The 23977-nt window shown below is 40.9% G+C and overlaps 1 protein-coding gene across 1 annotated transcript in view; it reads right to left on the bottom strand.

Moving 5' to 3' along the window:
- Window positions 1-23977, bottom strand: part of LOC131125407 (neurexin-2-like) — a 410351-nt gene that overhangs the window by 335978 nt on the left and 50396 nt on the right. Inside the window, exon 4 of the mRNA XM_058066943.1 lies at window positions 11752-11980. The gene's annotated coding sequence lies outside the window, so the exon portion shown is untranslated. The remainder of the gene's footprint in view (window positions 1-11751; window positions 11981-23977) is intronic.

The raw sequence follows: 23977 nt of genomic DNA, 5'->3' as shown, positions 1-23977 counted from the left end.
TCAAGTGGTATCACTGTCCTCCAATCAGCTCACAGCATGCGTCCATCCATGTCATTTCATGTGAGTAAATTCACTTCACAACACGACAACGCGGCTAACACGCCTACAACGCGACTGTTTGTTCTCACTGAATAATGCACAATGACATATTACACATGCGTTTGAACGCTGCTGTGCCGTGCAGCCTTAAAACGTCTTCAGTGGCACGTGCTGAAAAAGATAAACCACACAGCGGAGCCGTATGGTTTAATCCTAATTATACTACGTGCCTGCACAGAACCACTGTTACAAACCGTAGTCTACCAAACCAATTATCCAATGAGCACATAATCACATCGGCACTGTGCATGGGAACAAAATTTGTCTTAAGCATATTTTGTGCAAAGCACTGCTCGGTTTTGAATGCAAGAAAGCCAAAAATACTATAGCAAAAGCAGACATGCAAATGCATAGATTCCCTGATGTGCCTACAACGCGGAAGATGCCAGTTGGAGAAAAACAGCGGAAAATGTTCTGGAAGAAAATGAGACAAAGAAATAAATGCAGCACTTGTTGTTGATCTGTGGAGACAATTCAAATGATTCAACAATCTGGATTATATGCAAACAACCAGAGCTCTCAGAGACCAGTTTCATCCAGATCCAGAACGTCTTCTGAGAATGTAATAAGTTCTGCATAAGCAAAACAAATTACAACCTGATCTGATGAGATCGGACAGAGATGTAAGTAGGCCTGTTGTGGAATTAATCAATGAATCATTGGACTGAACGATAAATAAAAACAAACTCCTTCAAACTCTTTCCTCCTCTCTTTCGATCTAACAGGCTGGATGACAAGAGAGTTCACTCTATGCATCTCATTGTGCACCAAACGCATCACATTTGCCTCAAATGTTGCTAAAAGTAAATCAAGGAAGTGTATATGTATGTGTTGCAACTGTTATCCGCAATAATTTGTCCGACAATTATCGTCCAGCAAATTTGTTATGGCAGACCTATGTAAGCATCTGATTATGTTTAATAGTATTTTCAATATCAACTTGCATAGAAAATAGCATTTAAATTACATTACATACTGATTAAAGAGGTGTTTCTTTTTTGTAATATGTATTTTTCATGTTTTAGCATCATGGCTAACTGGCCAGACCACACACAGGATACTTCCTTCCCGTGTAAAAAAAAAAAAAAAAAAGTGCATCCAGCTACGCTCCACTGGATAAATGACGACATTTATTTGAGCCTCTCTAAATGCTTGGAGGGCCCTGATTGATGGACGTGTCTGACAGCTGTTCAACTTTCTGGAGATTTACAAGGCTCGTGATGAGGAAGCAATCATCGCCGCATCCTGGGCAGCGATATAAATCAAGCACACACCGACACACACACACACACAAACTGTGTGAGGATGTTCGCAAGATAATGCAAAGTGGATGAATTCTGGGGAAAAAAATGTTTAACAGACGACCTCTCTGCTTGAATAATGAGCAGAGCGCAGTGTTGCCTTTGAAGTCAACATCAGGCCATAAGCCTTGGGTTAATTCAATTATAAAACTTCTACATACCACTGGGCAGAGACTGTACAAAAGGCAGCTTACATTCTGGGTTCAGAAACATAATCTTGCCTGTTTACACTGACAGGGCGCCTCAAAGGCCAGCATCCATGATTACGCCCTCATGGCGGCAAAGGGGAAAATTAACTCAATAGCCGCCCTCACGAACTGTCTTTTCACATAACAACTGGAGGAGTCCATAAATGTCTATGAAAGTAAAACAGCATGGGTCCAACACTTAGATATTATGGGACAGCCCTGCACTGTGGGATATCATTCTTCTTGGAGGGGGGATGCTTTTGTATATATCATCCTGAGACACTGGGAGCCCCCCAGGGACACTGTGCTCACATGGGCTCCATTTCTCTTCCACACGAGAACACGCCTGACCTTTAATTTGGTCAGTGGGACAAACATATGCAAGAATTGTAGGCCTGGAAAGATTTTTGCAACGCAATGCAAAAACGCAACAACGTGAGAGCAATGAATGTGTGAATTCAGGGGAAAAACAACATGTGAGGAATTGTGCAGCTCTGTTATATTGTCATGCAACCTGCGGCCATGTTGTCAGGTTCCATCACATCACGTCCATAACAGCTCAAGCATATTTCAAATACCATAAAAAATGTTTGCACACGGCTCAGCTACGCTAACCAGGAAAAGTTGAGTCGGCGAGATAGCGGGCCCGCATGCAGATGACATAGCCGTCTGGCCCCGCCTACCTCTGGAGACTCAGCTGCAAAAGGAAACAGCCTGGAGGCTCTGGGAAGCCTCCGCAGTGAAAAGTAGCATGTTGAGCATTTAACACGACACTGCAGCTCCGGTCCCTCGTTCTCTTCTCGCCTCTCTCATCCTTTTAACGCGATGCTGAGCTGTGTCCTGTTCCCTCCCGCAGCTTTTGGTACCTCTTACTGTCCCTGTCCCCGCACCTCTCTGCCTCTAATGGGAATGGATGATAACTGCAGTGTTCTCATGCTTCCATATTTCACATCCCCTGAATTCAAGGCCTGAATCCCTCACTTGAGACCACTGTTTTTGCTAAGATGAAGCAGTTTAAGAGTTTCAACCCACGATTGATTATTTAATCCAGAGGTGAATCCATACAGTGTATGTGCCCCCAAAATACATTAGTGACAAGCCACGTGAGCTGCACCATGAAATAACACCTAGAGAGGAATATTATGAGCTAGCAGCGCATGCACAAACACCAACAATAGCATTAGGCCTGCCCTGGAGGCCAGTACAGTTATTAAGCAGCAGGGAGGGGGAAAAAAAAAAAAGGACGAGCACCCAAGGTGAGTCAATGTTAAAGCACTATTTGCAAAACTTTCTCTCTCTCCCCATATTTAACTCTCAGTCTTCTCCAATAACATGCACTCTTTTGGGCTAACAGAGCGGAAGTAATATGTGCAGTCGACTCCACTTTACCCTGCTGAACATTGGAGGCGTAAGTAAGTACTGCACCGTCATAAACTGTTCAGACGTAAAACACACGCATTCTTCCAGACTTTCTGAAAACATTGGAGTGATATGTGTGCATGTTTTTTGTAAACAATTTTACGTTAAGTGAGGACAAAGAAGCATTTATTTACTACATTCATCCTATTGACAATTTAGAGTCGCCAATTAACATAGCATGCATGTTTTGGAATGTGGGACGAAGTGTAAACAGAGATTTGAACCCAGATTTTCCTGATCTCCTGACTATGTGGCCAGTATGCAGGATCAGGAGGCATCCTGACAGAATTTCCTCATTAATTGTACGAAAAAACTGTCAAAACTGTTATGCTTATATTTACCTTACATGAAATCGGCATATGCCGATTAATGCCTTTCAATGCTGATCACAAAAACCGGTTACCTCTGGCTCGTACTATTGCAGCAAGCAGCCAGTAGCAGGCGTTCTCCACCCATCTTTCTTCACACTGTCAAAAAACATGTCTGCCATGTGGAACTTTACCTGCCGTTTGTGACAGTGATATAAATCTCCCACATTAAAAAGCTTTAATTTAACACCTCATTTGATGAACGGACTACTGTTTGACTTTCGAGACTCGCAACGTAATCATCAGTCAAACAGTAGCGAATGTAGCCAACGATGGACAACACTCACCCGTATGTGCATGACAGTCAGAAGTCTAAAGCAAGAAATTATGGAATTCGTAGCACAAGATTGCCAGCCTCTCTCAGCGGTGGAAGACACTGGGTTTGCCAACCTCTCTCGTACTTGGTGCCCCGCTGCATGATACCTGGGAGTCCTGCTAGAGCGCCAACCCACTATGTACTTTTACACGCAAGCTCTCCTTAAAAAAGAGTCTTATCCTCTGTAGGTTTCACAAAATGTAAGCAAACTAAATATTGTAAGTGTTAATATGTAAAAGACATGGGGTGAACGAATTATTAGGAATACAGTCGAAATGGAGAAGGGGAAGTTCCTTACCGTATGTCTGAAACATCATATAAACAGTTTTAAATTTTCAGTGGAAAATGACTCACTTAATGTACCCAAAATGACCTTAAAACCAAATGACATCCCAAACTGCAATTCCAGTGTACTGCTACATGTTTAGTACTTATTTGGTGACTCTGTGAACACAAAGTCGAAATACACGGGCCACAAAGTGAAGAGCACACATCAGCCCTGCAAACACCACCACATGTTTACCATCTAAAGCCTTCTTCCCTTCCTGTCACCTCTCTTTCTTTGTGTGTGCAGCAGCTGTCTCTGCACTGTGCCATGGCCTATCAGGACCATCTGCACGGCGAAGGTGACGCCTCAGTTGCTGCATCAGCAAAGAGACTTTACCCTTCTTTGGGTGACAGGTGAGGCCCAGGGACATGAGACGGGGCACGGAACGCTTGCATATGCATGACGCTCGGTCTCTGCACAGTGCATTAAATACATTCCTGCATTCTGGAAGCCTTAAAAGCAACAATGTCTTTACTGCCATTGCACATTGAGCATGGTAGCAATTGTGCAGTTGTTTTGATGTAATTCAAAGAATCTTGGTGTATTTATTGGATCCCACACACACTCACACTGTCATCTGGCTCAAACAGCAGCAACCCAAACATCAAACAGTTCCAGTCAGCATCTTTTATGCCTTAAGCCCAAATAATTCCGCTCCCAAGTATACTGGTTAATTCCACAAGAATACGGCGGGAAAGTGATGCGTGACGGGGGAAAGGTACCTGTGTGTAAGAAGCGGAGGAAAGTGTGTGTGCTCGTCACCAGGAGGGCCGATGGCTGTAAATCAGATATAATCATGGTAGTCTTGTCCCACATGGGCTGTAAGACCTTCCCACTGGCATCACAAGAGTCAATAATAAAATAGGGAGGAAAAAACAGCATCCTCAACTTGCACACACACAACCTTTGTTTGGCTCCTACAGATGGGCTTGACTGTGTCTTTTCATGGGCAGGCATTCATTTGTAGTTGGATTAGAGGTGAAACAGCTAAAGAGCAACTCAGGCTGCTGGTGAAAGGAGGTGGTGCTGATAGAACAGCTCCTGTGTGAGCTATCCATGGTAGTAAACTCTCAGGCGACAACATGTCTCTTCTCAGAGCTTCTTTTAGTGAGTTTGCATGCAGGAGCAACAGATGAGCACATTCTCCTGTGCAATGTTGTGCAACCAAATGCTCCCTTTTGCAAGATTACCACTCAAAAAGATCACATTTTTAACCTTTCTTGCAAACTACTGGTCAAAACTACTTCAGGTAGTAGTCTCAGAAAAATAAATGACTAAGGTATCTCTTTCTTATTTTATTCAAGCTCCATTATCAAACTTTGTTAACCTGGCAATGCCTGATACATACCCACTCTGTTTGAATGGTGAGCATATCTGCTGCTAACACCATCTGTGTCACGCACACTCCACAGCTTGCCATACACCAGGCTCCATGTCAAATCAAATCGCTAAATTATTCCAAGAGCGCACTAGGAGAATAGTAGGTGCATGTCACCCATACATGCCAATCGCAAAGCTCTCGGCCCAAACGGTGCGTCACAGCAGCTTGGAAGAGGCGTCAAACACTGAAAAGAATCTTGGACTGCTCCATTTTGGAATATGGAGGAGTAAAAAGTGAGGGGGTGTGCTTGGAAACCTGCTAAACCCCTACAATTAGCGCCCTTGATTGTGAGAGTGGCTGTGAGCCCAAAACAGTTTGGGCTCAATTTAATTTTGAAGTCATGAATTGAAAAGCATGATCTTGTAATATCATCACTCCACTGATTTTAGAACCACCCCGACCTCGAACATTGATTAATAACAATTTGGCTTTGTGTTTGCTGTTATTTTCCTACCCCATTCCAAAATAACATAAGAAGCTGAGATGCTTCTGACACTATCAGCCTTCACATTTTCTCCGCCAGAGGCTGAAGTGAAGTAGTGACTCAGCGAATGTTTCTCGTTTCTTTGCCACCAACAAGCAAGCCATCAAAAGGAGACATTGTGGACACTTAAGGTCATCATCGGACACTGTGTAAGTTCACTTTTGCTATTGGAGAACCAATGATAAAGCCGTCATCATTGAACAAAAATGACATTTACATTACTAGTTGTCTGCGGCAGCTTTCCTACATTTCTTTTTCAGATGAGAGAATGGCGCTCTGTAATCGTTTGACCTTGCCTTCTCAACGTGCTGAGAGCCCTCTGCTGTAGAATGAATGTCCGCGATCCCTGCACTCTGGCCCTGCACACAGGATCTGTGACAAGACACAGACACCATCTCATCCCTTTTTAAAGCACAGCACAAGCCACATTCAGATCAAGCGCAAGATTTTTCAAGGAAAACAATCCTCATATGAAATACAACCTTCTCATTTCGGTGTGTTTTAAAGATATAAAAACAGATAAAAAGAGATGACACACCTACTAAGCCTAGTTTTATATACATGCTGTGAACATGTAACAGGCACATTCATAATAACATCTAATACTCACAGTATTCTATTTTGGTCTTTTTAAGGGTCATAGCAAAATAGAAACAAATACCTACACCGACTATTAACTTTTCCAAACTCAAAAATAAAAACACAGCAGTAGCAGCAACTCCAAAATGTGGCTTTACCTTTTCGTAGATACCTAAGGCGTTGTGCGCGAGCCACTGACGGGCTGCTAGCAAATGTGTGCTGAAGCTTGTTGTTGGCTGGCAAGTAGCTAGCCGGTGTATCATTACGAATCATACGAAGTTCAATCAGCGTAACAATGTTAATAATAATAATAATAATAACAATGTCGCTGTAGCTTGAGGCGTTTTTTCAGAAGGCTTTATTAGCGAAATAGGTGTTTCCAATTATATGTATTCTTAGCACTGTCTTTATCTATTTTTATATCTTTATAATGCACAGACATAAGGATTGTGGATGGGCAAAATTCCACAAAAAGTCCAGTTTTCCTTTACGTTTGACAAGCTGATGTCGCTGTGGGTAAAGTAATATCCTTCGATGGCAGCAAAGACAAATACCTTATCTCTGTCAGTAGAGGTGCACCACATGTCTCTTAAGAGCGTCGGGCTGAGAGATGTCCCTACAGTTTTTGTAACATATTTGTAAAGGGATTTTTCACCACAGAACATTCAGTATAGTACTGAGGCATACAGACTTCCCACACGGTACACAAGAAGTGATGGACAGGAATTTTAACTGCTCAGAGTCACACGTCTACTCAGTTAGCAAACACAGTGCACACCAGTCTTTGGTTAGTGACTTTGGAAACACTCTTTCGTCGATAATGTCTCCTGTTTGGGAACGTCCCCAATGAAATACAGGATAGCTGGAGAAGACCAAAGCTGTTTGCCACCATTGTTCAATAGAAATGAGCAACAAGATGGAACGACCAATGCTGCACTTCCATATGAAACATTCATCTACTAAAAATACAATAATAATCATCAAATATAATAAAATAAAACAATCATTCAGTGTCACCGTCACTTGTTTTTGTTTTGTTTTTATCACCCATCCATTGGAGATGTCCAGTGGCGGTTCTAAGCCCAGATAAATAGGAGATTTGCATCAGGAAGAGCCAAATAACAAAGCCATATCCAACCCCAACCCCGAATGGGGAAAAGCCATTCCTAGGTTTTCATGATGCGCCTTCCAGAATGAGCTTAGAATTTGGGATGTAAACTGGACACAGATAACAGTGCAGTCCTAATTCTTGTACTCCTAAAACAAGTTTTATTCGTCCTAAAGTGGCCATGGTATGTATGTTCCAAAATATTCAAGATAAAAAAGATTGCACGTTTTGATGATACCATAGATTAGATAGGCGCTTCATTTTGTCTTTTGTGCTAAACCGCAGCCTATAGTTGTGCTAGTGTCATGCAAACAAACTGTATGATTATGCAAAACTGGAAATTGTGTGGATGAGTGATATCCCACAGCACACGGATTAGTTACTAACACCCACTCCTCAATTATGAGCGTAAAACTCTTATGTGTGTCCCATATAGCCGTTACACAACCTGCTCCACTTTGCACCAAAAGGAGCCAATCACTGCTTCTTCTCGCCTGGGAAATGACTGGCGTCAAGATTTTGGAGTGTGACTGTGGGAATTTTGTTTCCTCATTCATCCACAAAAACACGTGTGATGTCAAAGGTCTGTGATGTTTGTGTACAGAAAAGGACCTACTCAAAGCATGGAATAGTCCAAATTGTTGGGGTAAGATGAGGAGGTGAAAGCCTGCACTTGCGCTCATATAGTGTTTCAAGGGCAAGTGGGGTTCACTGAAAGAAAACCGAGCATCCAAGCATACTTCCAAGAATCTAACTTGTACCTCCTAAGCTGAGCAATGTGGTACAGCAAATATACCAAATCAGGCTGCAGGCTACAAAGCACATCTTCATTAATTCATTGGCGGTGCCTGCTTTTTTGCGGGGTTACTCAGATATGAAAAAGGGTTCCGGGATTACATATTTGAGGGAGGAATAAAAATATATTAAAAAAAACTCATCAAAGATTGAAATGAATTCACTGAATGAATTCATGACCCAATCTTTGTGGAATACACTGGGACGCAGATCCAGGATTCCCGCGGCGGGTCCCTCAACGGTTCCCCAATTAGGAAGACCAAAGGCACATTATTAAAAGCGGCGCAGTGCTTTGAACTCAACTGGCGCCATCACACGACAATTTTGCGAGATTTCCTCTGCGGCCGACACCAGCAAGTAAACGTTCAAAACTGAAGACTCAAAGCGCATTTGCTGGCTGTCAAGTGCATGCCAGAGCAGCAGGTGGCACAGCGAGCCTTGACTGTTTGGCCCTTTTAGCCAATCAGAATAAGCTAAATTACTGTGAGTAAGAATAAGCAATGCAAACAATGGCAAAAATATGAAACAAATCTGCAGCAGTCGGGTGAAAAAATGAGGACACTGCAGCACACAAAAAGGTGAATATTTGTCAAAAACATGCACCCACCCCAACTGTGTTGCTTGTACTATCATCTGTCTGATATATACACAACATGATGCACTGTTCATAACTTTAAAATATGATTTGCAATTCTTCCGAGAAAAAAAAAAAAACTAAAAAAAAGACCAGCTGAAACTGTGTTTAGCCGAAACAGCACAAAATTTGGGTCACACCTTTAGAGGAGTAGCAGGTATATGTCTGCAAGATTGGTTAAAAATGATGGCCACCATCAATCAAAAAGTCTTTGTAGGGGCAACCTAATTGTCCGTAATAATTGACCATTTGTCTGATGATTATAAAACTTTGAGGATATCTGTATCACATGCACGCTAGCTTCCACAGAACTTTAAGCACAACTGATGTAAATGATGTAAATGTCATTTAAAATTAGAATAAGGGATGTTCTCATTATTTCATGACTGTATTTCGACTGCATTGGAAAATCCCAATTGACCGTTACAGCCTAAATCCCACACTGGTTGCAGATATCCGACTACCCTGGCAACCCAGAGGAAGAGTAACCCGATCAGATCAATAAGCCACCAGTGAATCTTCGCTTGCATCTTTTTCCCATCTTTTCAGTCCATCGTCCTCTGTCACAAATTCATGCATGCAATCATTCAGAAACAATGAGTGGTCCTTCAGTGTGCATGATGGGCCTCCCTCACCGCTTAATCAAAAGCGAAAAGTGATAGAAGTGCGGCAGGAAGAGCCGGGCGGGCACGTCTTCCATCATCAGGCTCTGTAATGCTGAAACGGAGAGTGAGTAGGAGTAGGAGGGGAGAATCTTTCATTTCCCTATTGTGTATATCCTCCCCTTTTTATGCAAGTGTCTGCTTTTATGGCTCCCCTAAGCTCCTTTAACCTCTCTGCTTGCTGGCATGCTGGACGGATGAGCGGCAAAGATGGATGAGGGCCAAGCTGGGAGCGGCGAAGGAGGGAGTTAATGAGGCAGACTGCACGTCTTCTGGCTCGCCATGCCAGGGATTACAGCAAGATTACCCAATTCCGACTCCTGCTTCCCTCCAATTTTCAGCCTCGCCGTCAACATGGATGATGAAAAGATAGGAGACAATGCCTCCACCACAGGCCAGGCTGTAACGTCTACCAAACACTCAAAGCTTTCTGTTTTGTGGCGGGAGGGCAGGGGTCAATTGGTGTTGACCCCTGCTACCCTGCTTGATGACATTCGGGGAAAGAAAAAGCTCCTGCAGAAAGTTGTCTGAGGAAAAGAAACTGCAAAGTTTGCAACCTTAAATCCACTCCAAGAAGACAAAGAGTGAAAAGATTGTGAGTGTGCATCATCGTATTTCAAGTGGGTACCAGCCAATGCAAAAGGGGTGTCAAAACATATTCAGATATCAAACTACATTTGCAAAAGTTGCTGTAGACTACCACAACATATCCCATTAGGCATTCTCTGTATTTGTTCCATGCATTCTAATGCACAAGAGGATGATGAGTTTTGTCATATTTTGGTTATATCATATAGCTATGTGAGTGGGTTAAAATATTAGCAACTACGTTTGCACACTGTTCCAGCACTCTCGGTTTTGTAGATTGGCATATAGATAATGGGGCAGCAGAATTAAGAGAGCCAAATCAACATTTCCAGAATGAGAGAAGTGCCAGAACAGTTGCAAAAGTCAAATAAAGTAATTAAAGTAATCCTAATTAACAAACTAAATGAGAAACAGAAAAATGATTAACTAAGGTTTTTTTCCGAGGTTGAGAATAAAGAGAGCTACATTGTGAAATATACCTTGAACCCACACGTATACAAAATATGACAGAGTGGAAGTCTGACAGCCTCAGTTCTCAGGTTTTGGACAGGTGTGAAACTACAGGTGTGGGCTCACTGCACACTGTTTGTGTGTATGTTCAGACATTGAAAAATTAAGAGGAAGATTGATTAGGAACAGTGCAGCAGTTCTACACTGCTGTAAACTACCATGTCAATCAAACCTGAGCACTTTGTGAATGCATACAGGTGTATAAGCCCCCACCCCCACTGTGCAATCAGTTATACTGTATTGCTACAAGTGTCCAAATCATATCATCAATTCCACCAATAATGCAATTTACTGCACTCTAAAGGGCTACGTGCGTGTTTCAAAATGTATGCACCTACAGCAGCAAGCCTCACAAGCACACCGTCTTGATCACATTTATTTGGGGAGGGGTTATCTACTATCCCAAAACAGGATTGGGTCCAATCACCAAAGCCAATTATCACGCTTCTCCCCACGCAGTAAAGAGTAGCCTAATTTTATTATGCGTGTCCATGACTAAAAATGAGCATAAAAGTGCTCGTTTTGCGGGGAAGTTTAATGGAAGTGCAAAACGTGCACAAGCCTTGTGTGCGCAGCAGCCAAGTGAAGTGAAATTCTCCACGAAGTCCACAATATGAATGCACATTGCAGTCCAAATTGGCTGAATCAGTGTTGAAAGCTGTTAGAATATTCGCGTGGCTACAATGCGTAAAAGACACGGAGGAGCAAAGAAACGCACTCTGTGCCTTCACAGCGCACATTTCTCTGCCCTTAAATTAACACACACACGTGGCTTTTTTTGCCATATATGATCGTGATATCCTCCACGCTGCCTCCAACGTGCTCAAGAGTGCAGACAGTATCACATTACCTGGAAATGAATCAGCCGCGATCGACACTTTACGCATCCTTTGCGTAAAGCCAACAAACCCAAATATCGTATCTTTTTTTGTGCCTCAGCATCATCACCCGTCATCACAGCAAAGACAGACTAAAAAAAGTCATCACTTACTGTTCTGCTGCAGTCCCTCCGTTGTTATTCTCCAGATTTTTTGAGGAGGAGTGGAAAAAAATCAAATTCTCAGTCAGGATTTGTGTGTCACTGGCGTCTCTTTCCTGCCTTTATCCACATGGTTGGTGAGACCGAAAGGCAGCTTTCCATTGCCCCTACCAACATCAGCAAGCAGCACCGTGTCTCTCCTTCAAGACAGATGTGGACGCTCGTGGACGAGGCGCTCCACCTGCATAGACAACCGGATGGAGAGGAAAACACATCACTACAGTGCTCACTTCAAAATAAAAGAATCCCAGCTGTTTGGGCTGCTGTATGCTTTTATTGTGAGAGTGCTATCATGCTCTTGTTGTTAGCGGACGTCCACTGTACGTCCACCTGCAGCCTTGAGGGGGTACACAGGCATGCCCCTTGCAGGCTGGAGGGGGTTACTGCAATAGGATGGACCCCAACATCTGGACAAAATTACCTGTAATTAAGTCACCTTCATGTTATTTCTCCTGTTCATTACTCATTATACTTTAGTAGAGCCGTAAGTCTGGGAAAAAAGTCGTAAGTATTCAGGCTGGCACTCTAATTTTCTCTTTGAGGGGAACACGGTTCTGCCAATTGTGTTTCACGAACGATCCGGCTCTTAGAGTCGGCTCTTTCAAGGATCGTCTGTTTCCTAGTCTGTTTTTTTTTACCAGCGTGTCGTGCCTATGTGTCAACACTGAGCAGAAGGATAACAGAGACGTTTCACATCCAGCACTGTCCTGAGCACACAAACAGGAGGAAGGAAGACGACAACGCATGAGAGAATGGAGCTCCATAATAACAGACTGCACGCTGGAAAGGTTAGGATAATGAGCAGAGGGAAACAAGATCTGAGACACTTGATTCTGATGATCTTCGCTCAACTAGCAAAAACTGTTCCCTGAATATTCTTATGATTTTTAGATTTGCACATTTTAATTTGCATTATGTTGCAGGTTTTTTTTTGGACATTTACGCATAGCAATCAGATTTTGTCGAAATTAAATGTGTCTTTGTTTTTTTAGGAATCTGTTCCATGTTGGGCATATAAATAAAGCCATATAAACAAACATTTAATATAAGAAAATCTTTACATTACTAATTAATTTTACACATTATATCAGTGATAAATCAAAATAAGCAATAAACAAATCTGAGGGGCCATTTGGAAGCAAAAAAAGCTGGTTCTTTTCAGCGAGCCATGACTCCATTTTTGTCAACCTCCCTAGCCATCTATCCCCAAATGTTATCATTTTTGTTTAAATCAGAGCAACACATAGGATAGTCCAAAAGAGTGACATTATTCCTCTGGAAGAACACCTTTATCAAGCAGGCATTGTGAACTGCAGCACAGTACTGTGGAAAAAACATGCAGATGAGAGATGAGAAATGCACCCTGCAACATCTCTACATAGCCAGCTACCGTTTGACACTCCTGCACAGCCTGAAACTTCATTCTTATATTGAAGGAAAAAGCACTCCAGATCACGATGGCGCTCCCCCCATGATTGTCTTACTGCGTCCAACCTCAGAAACAATGGCGCGTCGCAAGAGGCTTTGCTTGAACAGCTCAACAATCCAACCGAGAAAAGAGAAAGCTTTTTTGCCTTTGCGATTAAGAGCTCATGACAGTGTGAATACCTGACAGAAAATTGCATTTTTGCCAAGAATTTTGGCTTTTTAAAAGGCTGGAGTCTTAAACTTTTCAGCTGATGAACCCTACATATTTCGCTTTAATTATTTTGTCTCACTCCAATTTCAAGATTTAGAACCGCTTTGAGGTTTTCTTACACATATTTGAGCAATTATGACGGATAATGTGGTGATTTGTGCTGTAATATGTAGATTTTACAATCAACAACAATCAAAACAATAATATTTGTTACATGTTTTTCACACAGAAAAATGTAGTTTTCATTGCTGTCAAGATGAACAGTTGCAATATATTCTGCAAAGCCATTTTACAGCAATACGCAAGCCTTGTTCAGCTTTCAAAATCAACTAAATAAAAGGCTGCCATCCACTTGAGTGGGAGATCAATCAGAAGCCATTGGGAACCATTGAACACACCCCCCCATCGACACATCAATCGATAGTGAGTCTTTGGAGAGCCTTTACATTGTGTAGCGTCCACGCAGGTGCCAGTGAACATATGGCGGATGGGAGCCTTCATCAATCACACCATTGTGTCAGAAAAGCATTAATATAGTTCTTGTACAACCTACATCAATTATATTTAGGATTAGGCGGTACGTATGGTTGGTAATTGATATTGTGTATTGATGTTTAATGCTGCATTGCCTTTAAAAGGTGTTGGATAATGAATTCATCATATCTACACCCATTATGTCAATATTAGCATATTAGTTAAAAGGTGTGCCAGTGTGTCTGTAGGTTATTTAATAACCGACGATAGCAGCAGTAATGGAAGTGTCAAAAGTGAACCTTTTACCATAGTATATCGCATTTGGGTTTTCAGGATCCATTTGTGTACAAATATATATATTCAATACTAAATGACAAGATTATAGTAATAATAATGGTTTCAAGAGAATATGATATATCGGTAAAGGTTAAAACAATTACTTTCCTAAATGTTGGACTAAAACTGAGAAGTCAAATATGGGCATAAAACGTTTGCGAATAGTTACACAGCATACGGTTTGCCGTTTTAGTGATCCTAAGATATTTCCAGTACACGACTAATATATTTCTATGTAGACTGTGGATATATTGAAACATGTTAAGGCAGTAACTTGCATGTTATCCCTGTGCATGCATTGGTTTTCTCCGGGTACTCCGGTTTCCTCCCACATTCCAAAAACATGCTAGGTTAATTAGCGACTCCAAATTGTCCATAGGTATGAATGTGAGTGTGAATGGTTGTTTGTCTATATGTGCCCTGTGATTGGCTGGCCACCAGTCCAGGGTGTACCCCAGCACCCCCGCGACCCTCGTGAGTTACATGCATGCTTATGGAAGTCAGGCAGGAGGTCAGTAAGTTCTTTACAAATGTATGATAGCAGCATTAACGTGTGTGCCGTGGAAACTCTTAAAGAAATATCAAAAGCTGATAAGATGCGGCAGGAAAAACAACAACACCACCACCAAAAAGATCATAACGCTTGGCTTATATGGAGGAAAGTAAAAAAAAAGATGAAGAGATATATTGTCAAAGGAGGCTATTTACTCTGCGGTGTTGATGGTTATCAAGAATTCTGTAACTGTATGGCGAAGAAAAGATCGTCTCCCTAAAGAAATATGTGATCAGGCGTGTGTCTGTCTGTCTGCAGCACCCTTTGGACATGCATGTGTCTGTACAGTACGTGTGTGTTCAACACAGCCACTATCAACACATTTTGCACAAAAGCCATAAGAGAGGCTCACTGTGTTTTTGTTGTGTGATGCCTGTCTTTACCTTATTTGCATTTGTTTACAACAGGCGGGAGACAGATGGCATAAAGATCCACTTTAAACATGTTTGTATTTGTTGTTTTCATGACGGCAGCTTTTCTCCACCAGGGAGTCCCATTGGTGCGGGCAGCAGTGCACCTTGTGTTGTGAGAGTGTAAGAGCGCTCTTGTGCAAGAAGTGTCGTTATCGGCATCATCGCAGCGGCTGGCTGTTAGGAGACACTTATCGCAGGGTGTGAGGGTAAGCAATTATTCCCCCTCTCCTTCCCACACACCCACCCTCCCGAGATGGAGGCATCGCTCCATCATGATGGAGAGAAGAGAATCAGCTCAAGGCGGGATGACGATGCACCGGAATTAAGTTGGTGTGTGTATTTTAAAGCTGTCACAATTTTAACTCTGCTCCCATACTCCCCCTACTGGGGTGAATTGTAATACATTTTCACTGTACAAAAATGGTAAATATTGGCTTACCACTCTTTTCTAAGAATTTAGGAAAAATAGTGCTAACATTTAAGAGTCATGTTACATGGTAATAAAAGTAGGAGTATCAAATTTAAAGATACCATTAATTAATGAGTCATATTTAATGCATTATTTTTGAATCACGTATATACGTACGTGTATAATTACTACCACTTCTGCTTCGGCTTCTTCGGCCGTGGCAGGTGTTGAACTCCAATTAAATAAAAACACATCTCACATCTCATCATCAGCGCAAACGAATAACCCTGGGAATATTGAGTGGAGGTAGGATTGCAAGGTTAAGTGTCTGCCTTTCTATACAGTGCGTCAAAAAATCACCAACAGGTTTCAAAAGGCTGGATGAAGAACACAGCTCAAGCTAAAATCTCTAATTTGCATTGAGACGAAAGTGACACCGAGAGGAGCAATGAAAGAGAGAGACTGACAAAGTGTGTGACAAAGGAATTATGAAACTAATTATGAAAAAGAGTATGAAGACGGCGATGTGTCTTTTTTTGGTAGTCTAGTGTTTTTAATAGCGGTGTTTGGGATGGCTCAAAATGCTGGGTTTCAAAAAGCGTGGTAAAAATGCCCCTTTGTGACATCACAGAGGGGCAGACTTCCTTATATACAAACTCTCTGCCGTCCCCAAGATCTTCTATGTTTGCGATACAAGCTCAGGCAGAAGTTATTGTATTTGGTGAATCCCAGCAAATGGCATTTCACATGTCCGTTTTCTGAGCTCCACCGCACCAACTCTGATAAAGTGTGCCAGACAATCAGCGCTCTTCCTCGGGCAGGTGAGGTTGCCACACGTCCTGCTTCTCCTGAGCTCCACCGCTACATTACCAATCTGAGTTCACACACGGTAGGTCAGGGGTCTCCAGCCAGTAGCTCCTAAACACTCTAGCTATCCAGACTATATTCATTTATTATAAACTCATATATGCACTTTATTAAGAAAAATGGGTTTGTTTGTAGTTAGGAAGCACTGTGGGCGTGTGACCAATCACAGTGGAGTGGGCATGCTCGGAGGCAGGTTGTGGGTGGAAGCACAAATCCAAGGAAACAGATCTGGAATAGGTGCAGATTCTGCTAAATCTAAAACGTTTTCTGTGCAGGCTATTGTGTGTACCTGCTCTATAGGAGTCCACAACTCAATACAAAGGGCCGGAAAATGGGCATAATAGGTCTCCTTTAAATTAGAGTGAGGGAGTGATGTTCAAACCACAATGTAGCAAGGGGATGACTGCACCGAGATTATATTAATCATTTTAAAAAATTGGAAACAAATTCAGTAAATTGCAAAAGATTGGCAAAAGATTCAGTGATGCATATGGCCTCATACTTAGAGTTTGCTGTAGCGCCTGCAATTGACAAGGTGCATATTTGGGTTCAACCTAGCCAATCTTGCTTGCGAAGCATTAAATTCATGCATTAAGAAAAGCAGTGTTCTTTGCAAATGGTTACTTACAAACCAGTCCATAAAAGTAAATAATTGCGTATGCTCAATTGCATGTTTTGCCATCATCTCTTCACATTCTCGCCCAACACCATCCCCAAATGACGTCCATTAGCCCGGCTGGCATGAAAGAGTGTGCATTTATGTCACCCAGATATCTGCAGGGGGAAGTGATGGTGCAATCCCTATGAGGAAACAAAGCTCTTAAACAGCGGGAGGAGTAGGTATCACCATTGGAGCATTAAATAAGGTAAGTGCGCAATGTGCCATCTGACTTTCTTGGTGGGAAATTACTGTCCTTTTTTTTGCCTCAGATGACTCCACTGTCTGCTATAAAATTGGACAGGAATCCAGCGTCTTATTTGAGAGGTCGGCTTTGAACTTACTGCAATTATGTGTTTGAAAATTAATAAATGTGATCCCACTTCTGTAACCAGGACATATCCAGTACTAAATGATTAGGATTTTACTGTTTAAAAATAGAATATCACATACTCTGAAATCTATGCACCTTGGAAAGATGTTCTGGTAATCTAATCTAGTAATCTAATTTGAAATAATCAAAGATACTATGAGTATTACATGATATTGTCAATGTACTTGTTCTTGCATGATCGCAGCATGTATATAAAACATTTTTAGAGGGCTTTGGAGAGTCGAAATAGGTGTCTCCAAATTATATGCATTGTTAGCTAGCTCATATTAACTCATTTTCTGCCGTTATAATACACAGAAAATGGAAGAAATATGTGTTAATGTTTCACATAAAGATTGTAAATGAAAAAGTGTAGTAGTATGGTTGTTTCCGAGGTCATTGTTTGGGGTTTAATGATCCCACTTCCATAACCAAATATCAAACAGCTGAATATGAAATATCTCTCAATACCTTGATTGTAGTTGGGAAACGAGTGCAACACATTCTAAAATATACATGTAACTACTTGGATTGTAGACTGAAAGGGTAATCTGATATGAAATATTTAGTTGCATCTTGATTATGACTGAGGAAAGGAAGAAAAAGACTACCAGTAGTCTGTAAAAGAAAAATCAATTTAACGGGCAGATAAAAGCACCCATATTATCATATACTATGCTGAGGTGTAATGGATGCATGGAAGTGGTTTACAATGACTCATCAAATGCAGCACAACGTATTAAATCATCTATATCCACTATCACTGTGAGGAAAAACGGAATCATTATACCCAGTGCAACTTTCAGAGTTAGGGTTTCATGATTTAACATTAATTTTGAGGATTTATTCTAAAGCCCAGCGTATTTTTTGTCTGCTTAATATTGCCAGTGTGATGATTTAACAGCTTTATGTATTCAATGAATTTAACAGACCATGAATAAAATATTACAAGTCCAGAGTCACAGTTGTTATGTTAAATCAATTGTATTGTGGCTACCCACAGAGGTTGCCAGAAAATGGAAAAGGGCATTTAACCTTTCCTTGGTTCTTGCAGGTTATACACTGTAATACATGAATACCTAGACTATTCCTTTCCTAACATTATCTGAAACACAAAGTAAAAATGATGACTTTTGGATGAAATCCCACAGCAGATACAACTCAATTGTTATTATTAACCATATAATCAGTTGGTCATCAGCAATTTTAAGGCGGTACTTCCTTTGTGATTGAAAGGTGAACTATATTCCTACCTGTCGTCCACATTTGTCATTTCATTATGGCCTATTGTTGTGTCTTGTCTTGTCATACACCCACATACTGTATGACCCCCTTTTGTGTCATAGCGCTCACATTTCCTCTTTTACATCTATCAGTCTGTGCACATTTAGTCAATAACACAGCAATATTAAACTAGCCCTGCAGTGAATATGTTACTGCAGGCAATTTGTGCGCCACGTACCAATACCATTTAATTTGTCCATTATTACCCCAATGCTGTTTTCCCATCTATTGACCGGCTGTGGACGTAAAATGAGAAGACTGTCATTGAAAATTCACATTCCTATGATTGGATCCAGTAGAACGCTTACATTTAGTAAAAAAAAAAAATGTACATAACATTATAATTTGCATGTTTTTTTTCTACTTTTATGATCTGTGTTTTATAAAGAAGGAGTTGGAATCCATCTGTTCCATCATATTAAATGTGTCAAAATAAATTTTAATACCTTAAATGAAAGCTGTGCAACTATTAGAAGATTAAATTAGAAAAATATTTTCCAAAGAAGCATGTGTTAAATAAGCACAGCCCAAAGCCAGCTCGGCTAAATACAATAACATTATAGTAATATTCCATATGCAAAAGTGATACACTGAAAATAGTATTTGTGGTTCTATTTATTGACTATGGATGTTGTTTTTTGCAGACCCATTTGGCCACGGGATGGCTTTCAGACCGTGTCGTCGAGCTGACCTGCTACACTTAGACCCGCCAAGCCAAGCGGTGTCTCGTGTGTTTGATTAGTGTGGCCATTACTCAGTGAGGTTGGTGCTTTTTTCCATTTAAACTAAACTATTTATCAATTGGTGGCAAATTTCTGCAGTAAATCTAAAATGTAATCACTAGCCATACAAACAACTGTTGAAGACGATTTTTTAACATCTTCTTAAGTAAAAATCTCAGAATTTGCATAATTCCTAATCAAATTCAGGGCAGAAAAAAAACATTTCTCCTCTTGGCTTAAGTACACTTGCTGAGCCTCCCGTTTGAGTGCACTTCACTGTGTACACTGGATGACTTTCTATATCTTTGATGTCATACGCGGAGGACCTGCAGGTACCAGGTACCAGGTATCCTTCAGGGGTGGATGGGGGTTTTTGCATTGGGAGGAAATGTGGTTTTGGGTGTTGTTTTTGACTGAAGAGTTAGCTCGAGCAAGATGTAGCAACACATGAAATGCATTAACGATATCTGAATGTTCTGCTGAATGAAGGAATATGGGGTGGGCCATACGTTTCCATAAGTTTCCCAGATACCCTTTGGGCACTTGAAAGTCATGGTGTTATCAGATGAAGACACAAGGCATAAATCATCTCAAAGAATGTATCACCAAAGCCATTCCAGGCATAACTTCAACTATATGCAAAAAATGGGTTTATAATATGTGTTTTTGAAACAATTGTAATCATATGGAGCACATTATATCCATAAAAACAGTTGTCCAACATGAATGATTATTTTTTCCTTTGGATGAAAATGTATGGCCCACTCTATCCAAGCGCAACATATCAGAATCTTACAAGAAAGTATCGGACCTTCACCTGGAGAATGAGAGGATGCATGAACTTAATATACAAATAAAAAGATTATGTTTGGCCCACATTCTGGAACCATCCATGAAGACTTTAGCTTTAAATAATGCATTATTGTGAGAGCGCTGGGGATGTGTCATATTTCCCACAGTGGGATCTTTTTTTGCGGAATTGCATTTTTATTTTGCTGTCAGGTCATTGCAAGCGGAAATTTGTAAACAGAAAAATGACAATACAAGCAAAATAGTATTTATGTCAAACATGGAACCTAAAAAAAGCCATTCCTGCTGCTGTAGAATAATATTTTACTAATATAGAAGGAACTAAGGAATAGACCTGCTGTCTATGAATTTGTGGATTTTTTTAAATATTAAATGGGTGTGAAAAGTTGCATATCTATGCTTCGAAATAATTACATTACATTACGAGGTTTTTAAAAATTATTATTAATTTTGTGACCTTCGTCAGTCACTTAGTGAGTGCATTTATTTGCATTTTGCCTTGTTTTTTGTGACTGGAGTTGCAAGTCGCATTCTGTTCTGTTATGTTTAAATCAGACTGTTCAACAGAAGTTTTTTTTTTCAATAAAGATATTTCAAAATTACAAATTGGAATAAAATGGAAATTCAAAAAATATATATTGAGAAGCAAATCGAGTTTTTAAACAAGACAGCCTAAGAAATAAGAAATAAAATGTGATAAACAAGTATAAAAATAAAATGAAAAATTAGCAATGGAGATAACATAGGAAAAAAAATGTTCATAATAAATATAAAAAAATAATTTAGAATAGTGGTGATATTGAATAGGACAAAAATCCGAAACATTGAGGATAAATACATTGTATACTTATTTTTTTTTATTGAACAGCACAGTTCATAAGTAATTGCGGTATATAAGTTGAGCAAAACTGAATAAATGAATGTTTTTCTTTGAAATTTGGTATAATACCAAAAAGATTTGTCATTGTTGATTATTGTTGACTTCAGGCTACATCAAGTCTTTGTGACTTTCTTGTAGTGAAGATGATGTCAGTTTATATGGCCTATATATCTTGTAACACATATAATTGTAATACTCCTTGCAAAAATGTCGAGCAGAGCATCATGACACCTTGTCTGGAACCATTTTCCTCTCAGTTTATCCTCAAATCCCCGCCTTCATCCCAAAAGGAACACAGTCTGACCAGTAACCACTGTGCACTGCAGAGCGGAGCCTCGTTTATGTGAGCATATTTCATGTCATCCATTCTCCCTTCAGACCAATCTCTCTCACTTTCGTGTGTTTGTGCGGAAAAAAAACGATGATGCTCAGCAATGGCCAGGCACGTTTGTTTACCGCCGCCTTCGCTTTGGTCCAAGCAGCTTCTGGCTGCAGTTTCATCCAGGAGGATCACTGAGGATTGAAGTGAGCGTCAGAGGCCAGCCAGGGTCTTCAAAGCTTCTGAGAAACACGTGTGCAGGCGCCATTCACAGAATCCAGGAGCCTTTTCCACAGGGGGATTAGCCATGGGACAGTTATTCAGCAATCACCCTCGGGGGGATTCTGCTGTCTTGACTTGGCTCCAAGGGGGAACATAAGTTAATGGTATCATGCTGATAAAGTGCACACAGACACATGCTAACGACAAGAACAGAAGGATTATGTCTTCAGCACGTTGATGACATCACCTTGGCAACAAAAGACATTAAAGGTGAAGGGAGGAGTACAATAAATTCTATTATGTAATCTGATGTCATCTCCTTAATGCGTATGAATCAAAAAGCCACAGTGTCTCCCAGACTTCTGTTAAAATGGGGTCTGGGTCAAGGTTTCCATAACAACTGACTAAGGGTTTAGATCCATTGTGTCAGACAAGTGAGATAGACAGTGTTTGATGACCCTAAATTGCCCAATCTGACACCCGATTGGTTAAAGAAATAACCCTGTTTCTCATAGTGTTTAAGTGGCATCAGGCGGCCATTGTTAAGCAATACTTTGAACCTGCTTAAGATCCAACAGTGCAAAATGCGAATTCTTGTCATTTTTCAACTGGTCTTAAAATTTCATCAGGAGCGTATGAGGCTACTTCATGCATGAAGAGCCACTAGCAGCCTTGATCACGGTCTCCACCCAGTGAGCTCATAGATTCTGCCAAGGCAAAGCCGCCCGTGGCAGCCAATGTTTAGCCGGAGTGTTAATGGTAGTCCGCAACGAGCCTTGGGAAATTAGCCGCGCATCGAAGCGTGTTGAAGAAGTGCAATGGAACTCGCTTTCCAGAGAAGGGGGAGCAGTCACAGAGAGAGGTCAGAGGGATCAGTGTCCTGCAAGGACCACCGGGAGTGGCTGCTGGGAAACAGTGATGGAGATGACATATTGCCACAAATGGATTCAGTTGTTGGACAATATTTAGACCTCGAGGGAGACTTGACCGTATACGTCAACACATGCATGTAGTTAAACATCCAAACAGCAACATTTCACTACACTAGAACCAACAGGATGATTAAATGCTGCAGGAGTCTACAGGGACTCATTCCATAAAGAGAAGCCCCCAAAGGACTGTTTCCACAGCTACAGTACATCTACGCCATTCATAGATTGACCAATAAATGACAGGCCTGAATGCCAGACGCTGTGCGAATCTCTGAAATACATCCAGCAGCAAATGATGTTTGCTGAAAAGGAAGCCCTAAAAAAGATCTGTCAATAGTGACATGCATTGATGGTGAAGCATTAATGGATGGTGAAGCACTGTTTTTATTTACGTTAATATAGGTCACTCATTCAGAGTAGAAACAATTCATGGAAGAATGGCCAATATGATGGGCGATACGATCCAATACAGTTTTTTTTTTGGTGATATCAGATTGATATTCAATATTGTTATTATAACAGGATGTCAAACGTGCCTGTTAGTATGCCTCCCACCCAGAATTGTCATTGTCCCCTAGTGAGAAAATACTATTGAATTAAAAAATACCTTGTAACAAAGTACAATGGTGTCGGTCCTAACCCGTCCTCACCAATAAGAGATTTTTTAATAAAGATAAAGGTGACCTTAAATGTTCATTTATGCATTTTATTTTATTTTATTTATATTTATATCGCATTTGTTCCTGCAATGTAATTGAAGTTGTTTCCTAAGGGAAATTTTTTTTTTGCAGTTTTCATATGATTCAGTTTTAAACGGCATGATATCGAAAACCGAAGTAACCGAACAAATGACAAAAATATGAATATGAAAAAATGAATAATGAATCAAATGCATCCTTGAAAAAGAGCTCTCCTCAAAGCACATGAGCCTGGTTGGAGCAGTTACTCAAGCGAGAAACTCCTCCAAGGGTGCCCCCCGCTCAGTCAGCAAGCAGCATAGGGCATGGGGTTGCAAAGGCGCAGTGGGACTCCAGTTCCCACAGGCCAGTGGGAATTACAGACAGGAAGAGAATGCATCTTGCGTTTAATAGCAAGTCACAAGTCATTACTTGTCATTTCATTAAAGTCATTAAATACTAGTGTAAACACTAAAAGATATACAGCGACTCGGAATCAAACCTCAGCGCTTAGCCGAGTGCAAAATCATCCCTCATGTTTGGACATCAGAGGTGACACTGCGCTGAGGCCACCAAGAGAATCCACTTCCTTTTTCACAGCCTTTCTACC

Source organism: Doryrhamphus excisus, chromosome 3 (assembly GCF_030265055.1).
Source record: "Doryrhamphus excisus isolate RoL2022-K1 chromosome 3, RoL_Dexc_1.0, whole genome shotgun sequence".
Lineage (NCBI taxonomy): Eukaryota > Metazoa > Chordata > Actinopteri > Syngnathiformes > Syngnathidae > Doryrhamphus > Doryrhamphus excisus.
This window is presented reverse-complemented; position numbering and strand designations above follow the sequence as displayed.